Source organism: Oxyura jamaicensis, chromosome 4 (genome assembly GCF_011077185.1).
Source record: "Oxyura jamaicensis isolate SHBP4307 breed ruddy duck chromosome 4, BPBGC_Ojam_1.0, whole genome shotgun sequence".
NCBI classification, from domain to species: domain Eukaryota; kingdom Metazoa; phylum Chordata; class Aves; order Anseriformes; family Anatidae; genus Oxyura; species Oxyura jamaicensis.
The window spans coordinates 48,018,745-48,033,188 of NC_048896.1; the positions used below are offsets into that span (position 1 = coordinate 48,018,745).

Genomic DNA, 14,444 nt, shown 5'->3' on the forward strand with positions numbered 1-14,444 from the left:
TGGCAAATTTAACTAGTATCTTCGCAAACCTTCTGTCAGTTTGTTGTTTTTATGTTGTATCTTGACGAAAATCTGTTACTTATTCTCCTGTGATACTGCATGCTGTAATGAAGTATGCAAGAATGCCTAAGCTGGAAGGCTTCTGGTTATCAACTGATTTGCAGAAAAAGCTTGTAAAGATTGTGACTGATTTTGCAGGCTGGTCTTAATTTTATTTATTTATTTTTATATTTGCACCTAGAAGCCTCAGTTAGGCCATTTGATGTACAAACATCAAAAGGCATAGCCATTTCTCGAATCAATGAAGTCACATGCATGCTCAAATGTATTTAAGAAACTGAAGGGAAGATGAATAGTGACAAAATGTCTTGGCTAGGTATTGTGTGTGCACCTCTTTACTTAGGGGAGGTTCAGTTAATTGCCTGAGCAGACTGCTAGACTAGAAAGCCTAAAAAGACCTCTCCTGGCTGTTCCAAATTAAGATCTGCAAATTGTTAATCACACGGAATTGTAGCGTTCTTTATTATTTTTATTATTTATATCACTGACAAATGTTAAGATGCATCTTGGCACAAAAGTTGAATAATGCTAGTACTGGAGTAGTTATTTTTAAACATGAAATAATGAAATAAATGGTTTGTTTCAGAACATAATCTTTGGATGCTTTCAAGTTCTGCAAAGGATTTACAGCTGTCTATTCTCAAGATACTCCCATACTCTTCTAGATTTTTTAATGATCTTGTTATCCATAGGTTTGTGCCTGGTGCGCCTCACCAATAAGCAGACAGAGTTGGAATCCACACCAAGGTGTTTTAGTTAAACAATTAATTATATAACTGCATAGTCAGGTGCTTGGCAATCTTTCACAAAGTAAGCACACGTCTATCTCGAATCACTGTTATTTATATACAGCAAACTTGTGAAACTATCTCTCTGGCTACTTTTGACTCTTTTCTTTTGATTGGCTCACCTAACTTATCTCTACTGAGTTTGTACATTACAGAGGACTGGTGGGGTGGGGTGGGAACAAATCTCACGTTTGTATTTTGATGGGTGTGTTTTTAATATGTTAATGACCCTTAATGAGCAAAAGATTACCATTATTGAATCTTCCTTCAGCTGTTTTCCTCCTTGTTTTCTAGCTTTCATCCCTTATCTCCTTTGCTTCTGCTAGCTCAAAGCTACCTGATTTCTTCAAGGTTTCCTTGTCTTCTTCAGTTTAAGACTACAATCTGTGAGATCCTGAAGCTTAAACACCCTTCTCGTGAAAAGAAGGGGGCTCCTTGCATCTTTTTCCTTTCTTTTGTAGGTATTTCTTTCCTTTATACTGTGATGTATCTCAAGGTCTGAAGTAGTTCAGATTGATCTGTTGGGCAAGCTGATGAGTCAATTTATCTCTGTAAGCCAAGATAAGTCTTAAGCATCTTCTGTAAGGATGTTTTTAATGTGGTGGTGACACTGTTTGAACGTGTGGATGGTGAAGGGAAGAAAATGCTGATAACTTGGCTGATTCCTTCCTTGGAGGCTACAGACAGTTATTTTAAGGTATGAAAAAAAAGGCCTTAAATGATATAAATGGAAACTGTCTCTGTAAGAGGATGCAATTTGCTGTTTGGGTATCGAAAGCTAATTACCAAATTCAGGGTCATTTTAAAACTTTGAGCATTTTCAAAATTACTTTCACAGTGTGGTTGCTGTGACACAGATGTAGGACTATATATATAGTATTGTGATGTTTTGCTTGTCGCTCAGATTTCTTGGAAGTTCTAAGTCTAAAATTTTGGTTACTCTTAAGTTCACTGCAAAATAGAAACTTTTTTTCTTTATAACAATTTTTAAAACCACAGAATTATACTCTATCAATGTCTATAATTTTATTTTTATTATGTAATATTACTATATGAAATATATAGCTTATATATAAGCTACTGTTCTATAAATTTACTATTTAAAAAACAAGTTTGTATCTGGGTCATTAAAATGCAAAAATCAGTTTGAAACCTGTAAGGACTGATGACAGTTTTAGATCTTTAGAAATAATCAGATGACAGTTACGTGGTTTCATTATTTCCATTTTCTTAAAACCATTTCTAAGTAGCTTTACTGCCAGTTTTAAAGAAAGTTTCTTTTATCACCAAGATAGAAGTGTGGAAAAAAAATTGCATTATCGAGAAAAGGCTGACAGAATCTTAACTGTAGCAGGCACTAGCAGGTGTCACTATAAAAAAAAAAAAAAGTGATTGAGAATGATGGCTATAAATAGATGAGCCATTTTAGTCATTTGCCTTTGAAAGCAGTTTAATAATTCCATGCTGAGTCCCCTTTCAACAAATTTAATGAAAATCAGCATGATGTTGTGGCAGTTACTATTGGATTCTTTTACCATCTTCTTGTGTTTCATGGTGTGAGAGATTAAAATAGCATCTAATAAACTAGTATTAGCAGTTCTACATTCCTCATCTGAGGCACAATTGCAGACAATTCCTCCTCCTCTGGAGGGTGCCCCTGTTTTTCTGTTCATTGTTACTATGTCTAGGAACTACGAATTGCTAAATAGCAATTCTGTGGGTTTATTCCCTATTCATTATAGTTGTCAGTGTGGAGTTACTCTGAGGCATTCTGAGCAGGAAGTAATGATTTGATTTGCAGCCTACTGTGAAAATTTATTAATCTGAACGGACCCTTCTGAAATTCTACTTGATGAGCATAAGAATAACAGATGCCAGTATCAGTGCAGTTTTCCACTGCTTTCCATAGTTACGAGAGCAATCTTTTAAGCCTAAAAAATGTTTTTATTCTCAATAACAGTCACTTAAAAGTATTTTTCCTCTTGTATTTGCTCTTTGCATTTAGAATCAACGATCAAACTATGTGTTTATTACAAAGCTTGAGGAACTGTGCAATTTCAAAGGAGTTCAATACAGGGTTTAACTGCTGGGTACTTCTTATGACTTAATTATTTTTATTCTTCATGGTTTCCAGTAAATTCAGAGTCTGGTATAACAATGCACAAAGATTCATGACTGCATTTGAAGGGGCTATTTTAGAGGTATTGTTTGCTTTCTTGTGAAATTTTGGTATACTGTTGGGCCACTGGGAGACATTAATTCTTCTTGGATGCAAAGTACAATGTTTATAGCGTTCTTAGTTTTTTTCCAGGTTTGGGAACAGCTCTTAGAGCTACAGGTTAACCACAGTGGAAGGGGCTGGCTAGTTAAATATTTAGACTGTGTATCTATACATGCAATATATACACATTACTTTATGAATTAGATGCACCTTCTCTAGCAAATAAGGGAAGTTTTAAAAATAATCAGAAATTTGTATACCGTGGACTCAACCAAGAGATAAGTCTGCAAGTAATGTAGACTTGCCGACTTCCAACAGCAATTGAGACAAATGTATATATAGGTTACTTTGATTATTATATATTTGAGAAATACTTCCTTGAATAATTCATTTGAAATGAATAATACCTTTAAAATGAATTTGTGAAGCTAAAATGTAGTTTTATTGAAGAAAGTATTTATCTGAACTTGCAAGCAAATTGAAACAACCCTCCCCAAAATTACTTGTTACAAAAAGTAGTATTACAGTGTTATTTAAAGAATTGTATAGGATAAAAAAGAAGGGTTGAGTGATAACAAAGACTTAAAAAATCTATTTGAAAAATAAACACTGTATTCCATAGATTAAGGAAAGGTTGGATGTGGTGTTTAGGGACATGGCTTAGTGGGTGACATTGGTGGTAGGGTGGTGGTTGGACCAGGTATCTTGGAGGTCTTTTTCAACATTAATGATTCTATGATTCTTTGTATTTTCAGAATATGGAGATATCTAGTTTCATATCAAATGGAATCTTACATTTTTTTTTTTTTTTTTTCCCCACTGCATATGTTTCTTCATTCATTGTTGCAATCAGATGTAGTTATGTCATGTGAGGGAGTTTTGATAGTATTAGTGTGCAATGACTGTGTTTTCACGGTGAACAGTGAACATGTGGGGAAAAAAAATGTGATTACATGATTTAAAGCAGAACAAAACTCAGAACAAAAAGGCAAGGAAAAGGCATAAATATTGTCCCACTTGTGGGTAAGTTTAAGTTAATATTGAGATCTACTATGAAATATGTAGCTTTCTCTGGTACAAGAGTAAAGGTGATTCACATGTTTAATATTTCAAATGTTCAACAATCTCCTTGATTGAATTTATTATATTCTTTCTTGCATTCTTAGTTCTTTTTTAGTAATAAATGGTGTATGTTTTTCAATAATAACAGTGTTAACCTCTGTGTTGAGGGGTGTGGGAATTTTTATCATCAGCTATTAGAGAAATAAAAATACTTGCACTCAGCATGAGCTACTGTAACTGCACAGTTGTCGAGGAGTGGGGATACGTTTTCCTGAAACACTTATTTTAAGTGAGAATACTTAGGGTAAATGAATAAATTTATTCTCTAATTTTATGCCTTTTTGTAAAAGGCTTTGTGGTTGATACAGGATCTTTGGTTTTTGAATCAACTAAACAACAAAACAAACAAAAAACCCACCACCAGAACCCCCTTGTAAATCTAGAGTTTTCACTGAGATCTTATTACTTGTATAATTTCTTTCCCTTTCATATGCTCTCATAGAACCAAAGTCTCCTTGTGACAATGGAAATACATGCTCTGATGCATGATACGAAATTACTTACAAATATTGTTCAGCCAATTACAATATAAGACAGATGAAATGCTTTGAATGCTATTCAGCAAATCACAACATGGCTTTTTTTTTTTTTTTTTTTTTTTTCTTTTGAGATGGTCCCCATGTGGGGATGGTTCCTATATGCCAGAGAAGTTGTGGATGGAAAGTATTCCATTTCCTGGAAGTGTTCAAGTCCAGGCTGCATGGGGCTTTGGGCAGCCTGGTCTAGTGGGCGATGTCCTTGCCCATGACAGGGAGGTTGGAGTTAGATGGTCTTTAAGGTCCCTTCCAACCCAAATGATTCTGTGATTCCTTGATTCTACACATTTAAATTTCCTGTGTACAGTAGACCATTTTTCACAGTTCCTTTATAGAGGTAAATTACAGTGGGATGACATTTTACACATAGAACAGGGCTGCTTGGTAATAAAATCTCAGTTTTGTGTAGAAAGCTTAGCTCACTTATGTAAGGTATTTGCTAATGCATAATTTATTTTTCACGCAAGTACATAGTAATGTTTTTTAGTACTTGTCCAAGTTACCAGTACACTGGAAAAATGTGTTAATAGTATTAAACTGCATAAAGTAGTGGCAATAGAGAAGTAGAGAAAGGTGGCACAAACAAAAGAACAAAGGAAAGGAAGAACAAAGTATCATGCAGTATAGTTTAATTGAGCAATCTTGCATGAACAGCAGCATGACTTTGAGAAAGGAGAAGTATAAATAGTAAATGTGAGGAGCTGAAACTGAGGAGGAGGATGGTAATGCTGCCAAGAGAAATGTTACCGGAATTTCTGATTGTCAATTGCCTTCTATATAAGGGTATTGATGAAACCAGTTGATTTCACTAAGTCATGGATTTCATTAAAAAAATAATATCAAATATGAGGAACCTTCTAAACGTGTGATTGTAGATATTTCTTTCTAATCTGATAAAGCAGAGAGCAGCTGTCTACTGATGGTGGATTCAAGAAAAATAAGATTGTGAAACTTACAGAGAGTTGCATTACAGGAGAAGTGAAAGCTTAAGCACATGTGGAGTAGTAGCAATATACAATGCAATTGACTGGTGTTGGTGGATGGCACCACCACAGCACCTGAACCAAGGTTCAGGCTTCTGGACTAAGTGAACCAATTGAAACACTTTAATACTTTTAAAAATGGGTCCTATTGCTTGAATTTGAGATATTTCCTTGTGCCTTAGACTGTTAGTTTGTTAAAGAATAATATGTAATCACTAAACTGTTTATATTAATAGATGTGCAGTGATTTAGAAATGAAGACTTTATATACTATTATTCAGTATAGCAATAGAGCATTCTGTCTGAAAGGATCTTTTGGCTAGGTATATGTCAGAATATAACTGCTTAATCTTCCTGTAACCACAAATTTAAATCTTCTCAGGGCCCAGCTGAGCACTAACTGGTGGAGCAATAAATTTGATAATTTTTTCATTTTTTAATAAGCAGTGAAATTTATTGGAAATAGAAAGTCTGAAGGGCATCCAGTGAACAAATCAATGGAAGCTTTTTCTTTTATTATGACAGTAGGAATATTTCAAAATCCTTTCTGTCTTGGTAAACCCAAATAAAGAGATACCAAGGATTTTGTTTTAGACCTAATTTTCTAGTGTGTGCTAGTCATATGTTATTGTTTATTTCATTTATTATTCCTTTATTTAGCAGGGGGATTACTAAAACTGTAGAGCATTGGACTGTAGTGGTACCTCTCTTGGGTCTAATTTATTGCATCTTCAATATTAATAAGCAATTGATTTTGAAGTTAATTCTTGATATTGATGGATATGCTGCACTGATTTCCTGATCAGATTTCCTGAGTGTTGGTCGTTAGCAGAAGGAACTGTTTTTTCGCTCCAGATGCAGAGCAGCATAAATCAACCTAGACAGATGTCATTAAAGCCTCATAACTATGAGCAAATCATCTGAGTCTACAGAGACTGTTGCTCTGCACTGCAAGAGTTTGCCACCTGACACTTAACATTTTCCATCACAAATCATTTGAAAAACAGCTTTAATCAGTACATCAATATTTTTCTGGCCACCCCATTTCTTTTCATACTATATTCAGGTCAGGCTATTGGTCTGTGAAGAACAGCTTTAATCCTGTTTGTACATCCAGATAAGAAGTACATTAATTTTGTAGTAAAAATGTCTTTGAAACACTGCAGATAAAGATTTGCTCTAAATCAAATGTTTATACAATGCAAGGAATGTTTATATATATGTTAAATGTTTATATAATTCAAGGAATACTTCATAATTCATTTCTCTTTTTATGTGGGTACCATCTAATCTGATCAGAATATTCTCTTTTGTTATATACTTATAAATGACTAAGATATAGGTGTATATGACTTTTTCAGATGTGATGGAGTTAAATTCAGATGTTCTGTGTTTTGATAAGTTCTTGAGAAAGCAGTGGCAATGCTTGAAACTTTTCTTCCCTTCTGAGGTGTATCGGGTGTTTGCTTCCAGTAGGTACGACATCTGTGAGAAGAGGCTGGGGGATGCCCATGACCAGTTGCAGCCGGCTCCGCAATGCTCCGCACTGCATGACACAGATCATCTAATAATCAGATCTTAAAATACTGTAATATGACTTTTTCCAGAATTTCCTTTATGTTATGTGAAAGGTCTGCATAGATCAGTTAAAGTTGGAGTATTTCTTCCTCGTCAGTGAAGTAGTCCTTAGTTCACCCATTGTGAAACATTGAAAGAAACCTCACTATAAAATATATACTATATCAAGTTATATATTTTTCCTTAATTTCTAAATGCCTAGAAGCTGAATCTGTGAATAGTTGTAACTTTGTATGGCTTGAAGTTGTTTCAAAATCTGTTGAAATCAGTGGAAGTCATTGCATTGATTTGGACCAGATTTAGGTCAGGGTTTGAGATATTTAAGTGGGGTTGTTGCATAAGAAATTCTCATAACTTATTTTTTTTTGCTATGGCTCTCTAAATAATTTTGGTTCAACATTGTTGTACAGTTTTGTTTAACCTATGAAGTTTCATTGTAGTAGTTTTGAGTTTTTAGAGAAATTTATACTCTTCATTGGAAATTGAGATTTTAAGGTTTTTGAAAATTTTGAAATTGAGAATTTAAGGCTTTTCATATCTCAAGCCTGCTGATGTGTGTTTGTACATTTGTCAATAAGAGACCAAACTCGCCCTTTGTATTTTTAAAATAGTTGGGTTTCCTTTTAGATGAAACTATATCTAGATCCTGTTTTTGGCTGAATACCAAATCTTGTTATACTTCTTGTTGAATAAGAAATAGGAGGGGCAGAGCGTAATACTATGATACACTCTTCACTTCAGAAGTCTTTCTTACCAAGAGAGAAATTTTTCCAGTTCTACTATTTAGTTTGTTGAGAGGGAGAGGAATACCATGGGAGTTAACACGGTGTGTTATGAACACAAGAAAAATATAATGAAGAAGATGTTTGCACTTAATTAACTAAAAAAGGGAATACATTAGTTTAAAAAAAAATGTTTGGAATAATTTTCTTTGAAATAAGTGAATATATTTGAATCAAATATTAGTTTTTCAAGGAAGTTGTAACATTTGAGTAAAACTGCATGCTGTGCTGAAAACATGTTGAATAATTGCTTTTGTAGGACCATAAAAAGAAAAATAATAAACTAAGCTTTTTTTATTTACTTGTGTGGGAAAGATCAAGTTGTTTGTATTTAGTTTTGGCTTTTAGATTTTCATGGTGTATGTTATGACTGGAAGAAAATATTCTAAAGTAGCTTCCTGTTGAGTATATTTTTCACCACAGTTAGTGTTTTGTAGAGCAGAAGAGGAAATTAAGAGCATTGAAAAGAGCATTTTATTTCTTTGTATCAATTCAATGTGTTTTGAGGAGTAAAGCTTACAAAAGCTCTATGATAGTTGAAGCACATCTACGTGTCCCCACCCAGGTACTGTTGATGATTCTCTCAGAAAATAGAAATACAAAATATCTATGTAATGGCCTACAATAATGAGCAAGTTGAGAACTTTTTCCAATCTTAAGAAAATATTCATTTCCTCTTAGGGATGTTCCTACAGCATTGCAATATAGTACAATACATAAATGGTGAAGTGTGTATGTCTCTGAACGGATATTTCCCAATACCAAATGTGATACCTCCAGGAGGAGTTAAGGCAGATGCATATTTTGATGGTATATGGCTTACATCGAGTATTTTCTTTAAATGACTAGCATCTGTTATTAAATAAATTAAAAGATCCAAGCGGTACTGAAAACTTTTACATTTCTTAAACGTGCATGTATCAGCTGCTTACCCATGTGTACAAATACTTAAATCTGTATACATGGCACTCACAGTTCTATTAAATTATGCTATGGTTTTGTAACTTAGATAGGATTTGAGGCACTGAGATGTAACATTTTCTTGCACCTTTACAATATTGAAAGATTACTTTTACGGATTTTGAAAATTAACCATTGTTTGATGGAATCTGAATGGTTGATGGAACTGGCAATATTTGTGCTTTCTGCTTGCATGTCTTGAATGCTATAGCCAGATTTTTTTCTACTTCACTTTGATGTGTTAAGCTATAGATTCACAATGACTATGATAAAGACATTAAAAAATTATGCAATAAATAATGCAGAAGACAATTTAGCTTAATCCTGCAAAATACATGGGAAAAGTCAGAAGTAACTTTTTAGTATGACAGTTCCTCAGTAATATTAATGAATGATACAGTCATTTAGAAGGTGCCTCATCTTTTTATGTCTAGTAGAGATATTAGTAAAATTGCATTATATTCTGAATCAAAATGAGTTAGAATTACATGACAGTCCTTATGCATTTAGATATTTAAAATTGATTTGAAAACTACAAGAGAATATGATTATATTTTTTTAAAGAGCCTTCCACTGAAGAATTCTTTAATGAGTATTGCATATCCTAAATGTTCCAGTCAACCTACTGTTTTGCCTAGTAGAAATAGACAACCAAGTTAAAATATACTAGGCACCCAGGAACCATCAGCCATGCAAAATGTGATTGTGAAGTCATTTTCTGATTATACAAATAATGAAAATGTGAGGTCATTGGTATTCAGATAAATCTAATAGATGCCACCATCTTTGTTAGCTTCCAACTCTATATATTAAGAAAACTAACCAACCGAATGAATAAAATGTAGAAACATATGGACCTGAGATAAAGAGGAAAAGCTTAAAAAAAAGAAAAGAGAGAATGGCCTTTTAAGTGTTGCTTTTTTGTGTTGGTCTTCCTGGCATGTGGTGTGTTTATAGATGGTTCCAAAAAGTATACAAAGGCAGGGTGAACAGACTAAGGATACTTCATCTTTTATATGTGCTACAGTCACTCAGAAGCTTGTCAGATCATCTGCGTGGGCTATGTAGAGAGTACACAGTAGTCAATACTCCATGTCGACTGTCAAAAATCATTACAGTCATCTTACTCATCAAGCCGTAGACAAATGGGAAGTGTTAGGTTATGTCTAACCTTTATCTAAGGACTTGAAAAGTTGCAAAAATGCCAGAATGAGGACATAGTGATCCTAAAGTTTTAAGACTTAATATACAAAGTAGTAAACTCATGGCTGTGAGGAAAAATCTCAAATAATTTTCTTCAGACAGGATCTTCTGTGAAGCTATTTTATTCGCAATTGCAATGGCGGGCGTCCTGTCAATCAGGAGCGCATTTTAGTAAACAAATCATAACCTTTTATTCCCTATTACCTGATGCCTGATCACCTCCCCTGTTTCCTCATTGGCTGAGTACTACAGGTTCACAAGCTACCTGACGCTCCTCTATACCACATATGTACAATTTTTCTTTTTTCCAACCCTTTAATTTCTCCTTTCTTATGGTTTGAGAACTGGTGAACATTGTTTTACTGTTCTCACACTGCTCATCCTCTTTTTCTCAAGCTTCTACCTTATTTTGGAGCGGTGAGGCCTTCTACTGTCCACTTCTCTACTTAGCATTTTTCCTTATGATGACTACACAACTACCTTGGAATAAAGAAAAATAATTCTCTACTGCAAAAACACAACTTTGTTTCTCACAATGGCCTAATTTTGCAGAGTGTTGTTTAGCCAAATACCATATTGGTAAATGCACCTATAAATCTTTCCTACATAATGCACTGAAGTTGTCTTAGCTTCTGTAATCTCAGTCCAAGTTCCACTCTAGTGAAACAAATCTATTGATTTAAATGAAGTAGGATTTCATATGTATTTATATAATCACCCAATAAACAGGTGATAAATGGTTTTATATTGGGGTTGATGTTATATTCATTTATATAACGTTATATTCATTTTTATATATTCCATGTTATATATCGTTTCAAAGTTTTTTTTTTTTTTTTTTTTTTTTTTTTAATGTGAAGTAGTCAAGTCTATTTCTGGGACAAGGGATTGTAGCCCATGTGTCCTTGTCTCCAAAGCTGGTGCTGTAATTAGCAGGCTTGATTATCTATGTGTTGCTGTGTAGGCTTTTCTGTGAGGATTAGGAAGAATGAGTGAGAGATTGGCACAGCTGGTGTGTAGTTAATGAAGAGTAGAAGCCAATGAACCAGAAAGTACCTGCACAAACTGAGCATACCCCCTCCAAAGCTATAAATAGGCAGAAGCCAGGACAAGCAGCAGGTTTTGGCTGAGTTGAAGCTGCAAGACGCTGCAGGTGAAGGCTGCGTGTTATATATCTGCTTTCTTTATGTTTCGTTTGAAGAAAAAGCAAAACAAGCACTATATTAGATACAACACATTCTTGGCAGCATCAGTCTTGTACAGATTCTCCCATACTTCCTGTATGCGACCTCAGAAGAGAAGGAATTGCTGGGTTGCTTCTTTAGGAACACAAGATGCTTGACTGAATGCTGTATTTGGACTGAAGACTGATTTGCATTGATAGGAAAACCAAAGCAACAATTCTGAAATTGGTGAAATGATTTGAAAAGATGGTTTCTTAATGTTCTCTGTTGGTTATTAGATGTTTGTCAGTAATAAGGGAGGCATTAGGATATGCTGCTTCTTTCCCTGAAGTACTTTAGGCAGAAGTATTTCTACTTGAAGTAAAACATACTGACTGATTTGCTGTGGCAGATACATTAACCTTTCGATGCTCCTTGATAATTAGCACATAAACAGAATTTCAAAGACCTTTGTTCTAAAAAACAAAACACAAAGTCCAATGATTTATGAGGAGTGAATGAGGGAGCAAGGGTTTAGTTTTGAGAAAAGAAGACTGAGAGGAGACCTCATCGCTTTTTACAACTACCTGACAGGAGGTTGTAGTGAGGAGGGTGTCAGTCTCTTTTCTCAGGTGACAAGCAATAGGGTACAAGGAAATATCTTCAAGATGTGCCAGGGTGGCTTAGATTGGATATCAGGAAGAAATTCTTCATGGAAAGGGTGGTGTTGGGCATTGGAACTGGCTGCCCAGGGAGCTGCTGGCTACTGGTTGGAGACTTGAAAATTATTTATTATTTTATTATTATGTATAATTTATTGTTTTTATTTATTATTTTATTATTACGCCAAGTTTCCAAGTGTTTGCTAATAGCTGTCTGTCAGGTTAAGTGGAATGTCTGATTTATCTAAATTCTTTTATTTTGATTCTCCTCAGAGAAGAAACTTCCTGTTCATCTCTGTACGGTGGATAGAGTTGGTGAAGAGTAAATTTTGGTATGTCAGTTACAGTTGATTCTTTCTTCGGAGTGATTATTTTTATCTCATTGGTAGCTACGTGTGTTAAGAAAGAATTATTCAGGCTGTTTTTGCTGTCCAGTATGCCTGTTAGCCAAGATGCCTTTTTCCTCAAATGATAAACTATTTGGAATATCAATGGTAAAACAAACAAACATTATAACCTTTTAACAGCCCTTATGCGGTCTAAGATAAGACTGAAATTACCTTGTCCAGTATTCATGATGTTCCTCCAAAAAGGAAGCATTGTAATAAGACAATGTACAAAAATATTAAGTCAAATCTTAATGTCAGTGTTGGTCATTTAAGGAACTTAAAGTAACTATTCTGTTTTAGTAATGAACCTTTTTCAAGTTATTTTAAAAAATCGGATAGGTATTTTGCAGTCCTGGGGAAAAAAGTCCAAAGTTGAATGCCATTATGTGAATTGTCGAGACACTTCTTGTCTATTTCGTCCTTATTTTGGAAAGATAATTTCATGAATTTCCCTAAACTAGGTAAAAGCTTGTTTTTATTTATTTATTTTCCTGTTAAGTAAATGAAATATTACTCGTATGATAGAAATTCAGACTCTGTAAGGGAGCCGGAAAAGTGAAGACTTCTGGACACTTAAAATATGACTTTGCAGATGAGGTTGAGGTGGTGAATAAAGATTTCTTTGATTCTGCTAGTTGTACTTTAATAGCTACTGCATTCATCTTGACCCAGCACAATATGTAATTAAAAGTTTTTTTTTTCAAATGACAAGTGAAGAAAATGGAAATTAAAAAGATGTGAGTATATGAGTAAGTGTCTGACATGACACAGTATCCTTTCAGGGTTGTCTTCTGTGGAGAAGTGAGAAAGTAAATGTGAGTCTAGCAGCTTTCATAATTAGACCATTGTCCATCACCATGAGGATGTCCTGACAAAGGTGTGATTTCAGCTCCTTTCTGACAAATGTCACTCGTATGTGGCTCAAAAGTGAAAATTAATGTATACTGTATTCAGGACCAGTATTATTGTTTCGTTAACGAAACAAAATATATTTTTCTGAGACAATCAAAAAATTGTTCTGGGATAATATTAAAAAAAGGGGGAAAGAAATCCAGAACAAACTCACACCTTTCTCCAGGGTTTTTGTGTAACTCACCTGTTCACCTAGACTAAAGTGCTGGACATTAGTCCTAGGCACAGTATTGAATCCCCATCCTTTAGTTTGGGTGGCCAATATATCACAAGCCTTTCAAAATTTTTATTCTTCTAGAACTTTAGTGAAACATGAATAGTTTTGAATTGCTAAGAATTTGAATCCATTATCTTCCAATATGCCAGTAAAGTAATGGTAATTCTTGGCTTTATTTGTGTAACAGACAGTTTCACTTAGCACAAATGAGATTGTAACTTAAGGACTTGTCTATTTGGTAATGTGGATATGAATTATTCTTCCAGTAAATGAGAGGAGAAGTTGAGAAGGCTGAAAGAGCTTTAAAGGGCTGAGTAACCCATTTTTTTCTTAGCATTTTATGTTGTGTGTAACAGTGAAATTTAAGGAAGAGTATTCTGAAACCAGTGTACCAGTGTCTCTGAGGATGGGCAAACCAACTAAAAAAAAGATTGAGAAATAAAAGCACAAGTTTATTTTTTTATTTTAAATCCCCCAAGCTGTTCCTCTTTGTTATACTTACCCCCCCCTTTTTTTTGTGTGTGTGATTTTTTAAAAATTATTTTTATTTTTTACCCTGTTTTGTTGATTGCGTGCTTAAAGATGCAGAGTCTCTGGATAACTTGCAAATGTAAGATGTGCATGTCAGATACTGTGCTTGACTTGCAAGACATAAAAATTACTCTCTATGAAAAGTGAACTTGACTTTGCAATATATGGAATATATAACATTTGCTGGTTGCCTTTCATATTTTTTTATGTAGTATTGATTAATATATTTTAAAACTTCTGTATTGTGCTTAGAGCATTTTGACAAATATAAATGGTAGCAAACAAATATTTCAGGAAAAAAGAAAAAGCCATTTCAGCTGAATGCTGAATTGTTGTG

At 34.2% G+C, this 14,444-nt stretch overlaps 1 long non-coding RNA gene across 1 annotated transcript; it reads left to right on the forward strand.

The window, feature by feature from the left end:
• Positions 1 to 957: 957 nt before the first annotated feature.
• On the forward strand, positions 958 to 14,069 carry LOC118166426. Its single transcript, XR_004750494.1, has 4 exons — positions 958 to 1,010; positions 1,143 to 1,309; positions 13,165 to 13,262; positions 13,768 to 14,069. It is a non-coding gene; the product is annotated as an uncharacterized LOC118166426 (long non-coding RNA).
• The last annotated feature ends 375 nt before the right edge of the window (positions 14,070 to 14,444 follow it).